Source organism: Eumetopias jubatus, unplaced genomic scaffold, assembly GCF_037043125.1.
Source record: "Eumetopias jubatus isolate StellerSeaLion01/CBP00866 unplaced genomic scaffold, mEumJub1_p1.0 scaffold_3, whole genome shotgun sequence".
Lineage (NCBI taxonomy): Eukaryota > Metazoa > Chordata > Mammalia > Carnivora > Otariidae > Eumetopias > Eumetopias jubatus.
The window spans coordinates 169,472,782-169,478,322 of NW_028274809.1; positions in this window are offsets into that span (position 1 = coordinate 169,472,782).

Genomic DNA, 5,541 nt, shown 5'->3' on the forward strand with positions numbered 1-5,541 from the left:
TATGGTGGGAGAGACCAAGTGGAATCTACTAGAACTGCCTTTACCTAAGAAAAAAAGTAAAGCTAAAGCAATGCTCCATTCCTGGGGACTGCAGGGATTGCTCTCATCAAGGAGTGAAGGATGTGATGTGGTAATTCCTACCATCCCCATTCAACTTTATTTTGACTAGTGCAAAAAACAGATCTCGGAGAATGACAGTAGGTAATCATAAGCTTAACCAGGTGGTAGACTCCAGTTGCAACTGCTGTTTCATATGTGTAACATTTTATTGCTTGAGCAAATCGGCATATCCCCTAAAACTGGTATACAGCTATCCCACCAGAAGTACTGCTTTCAGCCGGCAAGACAAGCAATATTCTTCACTGTCTTACTTCACAGGTATATCAGCTCTCCAGCCCTGAATCATAATTTACCTCATGGGTTACCTTGATTGCCTTTCCCTTCCATAAGATATTATGCTGGTTCATTCTATGGATATTCTGATTGGACCTGTGAGCAGATTATACTTGATATATTATTTGATAAATATATCAAGTATAGTGTCAGACACTGAGAAATCCAACAAAAATCAGGACCCTGTCATCTTAGGTATATTTCTAGGGGTCCATTGGTGTGGGGCATGTTAAAATATCCCTCCCAAGGTGAATGATAAGTAGCTGCATCTGGCCTTTCTTAAAATAAATAAGTGCAAAACCTAATGGGCCTCCATGGGATATGGAAACATATTCTTAATTTGTTTATGCCACTTTGAACCATTTACCAAGTGACCAAAACTGTTCATTTTGAGTGGGGCCCAGAACAAGAGAAGGTTCTGAAACCGGTCCGGACTGCCATGCAAACTGTTTTAACATTTGTAGCATATAATCCAGTAAATCTAATGTGCTCGCATCACTAGGTTAATCATAGTATGACCCTTAGATCTTTGGAACAGAGCCAAGTCATTCTCTAGAGATAACTGTGCTCAATTTGAGAAAGCACTTTTGGTTTACCGTGGGCCTTAGGAGAAAAGCTTACTCACAGTTCACCAGATTACCAGGTGCCCTGTGAAATGGTGATTTCAACAGATTTTACTAATCAAATGTATGACATTACCCATTTCTGGATACCAGTCAGCTTTTTTCCATAGCCACTCTTCTCAGTACCCAATGAGCTTCTGAACAAAGTGATCATGGTAGCAGGTATGGAGATTTTGCATGGAGGTGGCAACCATGAATTAGGTGTTGTCTGAGCCTTCACCACAAATTTGGGCATGGCAAGCAGTACAATGGAAGTGATATATACAAGATGAGGTTTCGGTAGGCCCTGAAGGCATAAGTAAGTTGCATAAAGTGGCCCAAATGCCCTTTGGTCCTCACTCATGCTCCATTACCTTTACTTTTGCAGTCCACACCCATATTCTCATGGAAAGTTCTCTGTGGATAGTTCACTGAAGAGGAAAAAATGGTTCTCTTATGGATGGTTCTGCATGATAACCAACTATCCCCTAAGGTGGCCAGCTGTAGGACTATGTCCTAGACATCCCCGAGAAGATAATTGTGAAGGGAAATCCTGATGGCAGAATTCTAAGCAGTACACCTGGTTTTTCCTTTTGCCTGGAAGGAGAAATGACCAGAGGCACAAGACTATAGCAACTCATTGGCTGTGGTTAGTCATTTGGCTAGATGGTCAGGATTTAGAAGGAACATGACTGGGAAAACCGGTGACAAGATTTGGGGAAGAGGCATGTGCACAGGTTATTAGGAAGGGGAAAAGAATATGAAAATGCTTGCATCCCCTTATGACTGCTCATGAAATGCTGACCTCAGAAGATTTTTAAAATCAAGTGGGTAAAAGTACCCATTTCTTTGACTATAAGTCAACCTCTTTCCGTAGCCACCTGTCATTGCCCACTGGGTTCATGAGCAGATTGACCATAGTGGCAGGGATGGAATTTTTACATAGTGTTAGCAACACAGACTTAGACTCATCAAGTCGGGTCTGACTACAGCTACTGCTGATTGTTCCAGAAACAGAGAATAAAACTAGGCACCCTAGAATAAAACTGGATCCCCAAATTGACAGCCAGCTACCTGGTGGTAGACTGATTACATTGGACAGCTTCTATCCTAGAAATAGCAGTACTTTATTCCTACCGGAATAGACAGTTACTCGGGATATGGATTTACCTTTCCTGCGCTCAATACTTCTGCCAAAGCTACCACCTGTGGACTTATACAATGCCTCATCCACCTCCATGGTATTACACACAGCATTGCTTCTATTCAAGGAATTCACTGGATAGCAGATAAAACGTGGCAGTGGGCCCATGCCCATGAAAATCATTGATCTTACCATTTTTGCATCATCCTAAAATGAATAGTAAAATAGCCTTCTGTTATGGTGCCAGACAGACGACAATACCTTATGGGACCTCTACAGTGCCCTCCAGGGGGTTGCATGTGCTCTAAATTAGCATCTGTTATATGGTGCAGTTTCTTCCACAGCTTGCATTCATTTGGAAATGGGAGTGGTCCCATTCTGTATTACACTAACAAACACGTGACGTCCTATCCCCATGACCTTAGGTTTTGTTGTTCTGGAGACCTTAGTTCTGAAGGAAAGAGTGTGTTCACAAGGAGATGCAACAGTACCACCCCTGAACTGGAAGCTGAGACTGCCTCTGAATTAATATGCAAAGATGAGAGTTCTAATATTATTGTCTTGGGCTGATTGATCCAGATTGCCAAGGGGAATTGGGTTGTTACTACACAATAGAAGTGAGGAAGAGTATGTCTGTAATACAGAACATTCCCTAGGGTATCTCCTGGTACTATCATGTCCTATGATTGTAAAAGTACAATTTGGACAGGACGGCTAATGGCCCAGACCCTTGAAGAATGAAATTGGAATTTGTAGGGAAGAAAGTAGTTATAAATTCCTGCTACAACTTATGTGATCAGTTGCAGAAAGGAGGATTGTAATAGTTATGTGTATTTTTCTTATTTTTGTATACATACTTAAATATGTACACATATTAGATGTTCTATCTCTTATCCCCTTGTCACCTAGTGTAAGAGGTCTTTATAATAGTTAATATTATATCATAGTATTTAACTTAATACATATCAAAGAAATATGAGCATCACCTCAAGACTTTTCATTCTCTTCTAGGGAAAGGATAGCCTGTTTTAAGATATGCAAGGTAGCTGTATCATGTTTTATGGAAGTATGACTTTGTTATTGTTTTTGAGAATTAAATTTGGTTTAAGATGTGTATGTCTGCCAAGTTTACAAGGCACAGACTATGGCTGTCATTTTGTGTTTTAACTTGGTAGGCTGTTGCCTTCAGTTACTCATTCAAACATTAATCTGGGTGTTGTGGTGATGAAATTCCACAGTCAATTGACTTTAAGTGAGATTATTCTAATTAATCTGGGTGAGCCCGGTTCAGTCTATTCAAAGACCTTAAGAGTAGAACAGAGTTTTTCTTGAAGAGAAATTCCACTGTAGACAGCAGGTTTAGCTTATGCCAGAGAGTTCCATCCTGCCCTTTCTAGAGCATGCCTTATGTTTCTGGGGACTTTTTTTGCCAGCCCCCACAAGCATATGAAGAAATTTTTTACAATTAATCTCATAAGACATATTTCCTACTAATCTGTATCTCTGTTCGTACTCTGGCCAAAAAAGGGACAAAATTACATTTCACATAATAGATGTTATAGTGGGAACCAAAACATAGAAAGGAGCAGGGAGCAATTTGAGAAGTTTTACGGGGAATGAAGGGGGGAGTGGATCTGGGTTAGAGTGGAGGGAAGTGGAAAAGATGAACTGGTGAATGGTCTATAGGTTTTTATGACTTTTGTGCTGAGCCTGCAATCAACATTTATGATGCTTTATATTGTGTAGAAAATTATACATAGAAGGCCTGATCTTTTCACTATTTGCATGTACCTATCCATTTTTTTCCTACAAAATTCCCAAATTGTCCACATTATTATTTAATTTAGCAGAGTAAGTATACTGATCAAAGTTTAAAAAAAATATCCTTGGCTTTAACCTTTTACTCATTCTCATAATCTCAGAAGTTTTAGTTTTCAGCGGATCGGTTACAATGCATTTGAAGGGGCGACTGGTTGGCTCCATTGGTTAAGCCCCTGTCTTTGGCTCAGGTTGTGATCCCAGCGTCCTGGGATCTAGGCCTGCATCAGGCTCCCTGCTCAGTCAGGAGTCTGCTTCTTCCTCTCCCCCCCCCCCCCCCCCCCCCGCTCGCTCTCTTTCTCTCTCAAATAAATGGATAAAATCTTAAAAAAAAAAAAAAAATGCAGTTGAAGTCTCTGTAAACACCTAGGGACATACTCCAGAGAATTTTGTTATTTAAAGAAAATATATTTAAGTTGGCCTGTAGGTCCTTTTAAATCTAAGTTTGTATTTTTTCATTCTGGACATTCCAATAAACATTATAACCATTCATCCATTATTTTCTAAGCTTTTTACTCTTCATGTATTCCTTTTATCTTTACATTTGCTGGAGTAAAATTGCTGCTGAATTTTCTGTTAATTTTTCTCAGCAATTGCATTTCCTTGGGGGGGGCGGGGAGGGGGGAAGCAAACGTCATGCTAGCTCAAGGCAAAATGAGCAGAGATCGCCCGTGTTTTCAGAAGCTTCATTACATAACAAACAGAAAAAGAAAATTAGGCTTAAGGAAAATTAAAGCAGTAGCAAAACAAAGTCTTTGACAGGAATTTTCTGCTGAAAGTTAATGTGTTCTTCTGGAATGCAAAATGAGTTTGCCAGACTGGTGAAGCTCTTCTTTACAATTAAACATCAACAAAACAATTAGAATTTATTATTTGTGTTTTAAGTATATATCTTTAGGAAGATGACTGGGAAAGAGAATGATGTAAGAAAGGCTGACAGGAAGGGGTAAAATCAGCAAGAAAGAGGAAACCTTAAATTTCTTCCACTTATTGGCTCCTATAAGTGCTGGAGGGGAAAAAAAGTTCTTGAAGTAGTAATATTCAATCTGTGGCAACTCAATGCATAATTCAGTCTGTCTCACAATAGACTATCTGATTCACAGGAATCATTTTGAATGTTATCTTCTCAAACAGCAATTTTGCCTTTTGAAAAGCTAATTTCACATAGACTAGGATGCTTTTGCGGTCTGTCAACAATAACAGCAGAAAACAAAAGCAAGAAAGGGAGAGTGAAAGGTGGGGGAAGGGAGAGGGAAGATAAGGAAGGAAGGTAGTTAATTTACAGAGCCTACGTATTTAGGCCAGGTACTCTGACTTTAATCCATATTTTCTCTCCGTACATATGTTTCATCAACTTTGATATATTTTTGTGCCGTCTCTCATCCGTGGCTTTTAAGAGATTCATGTAAAGCCTTTTGAAATTTACATTTAGATCCATAATAATGTTCATAGCTTCAGATTAATACCTGTCTTGGAAGATGAACCTAAAGAAATATTAAAGACTGAAAACTATATACCTATTAAGCTATTACTATAGACTTATTTTTAATAGAAAAAAAATTGGAAGAGAAATGGACATAGAAA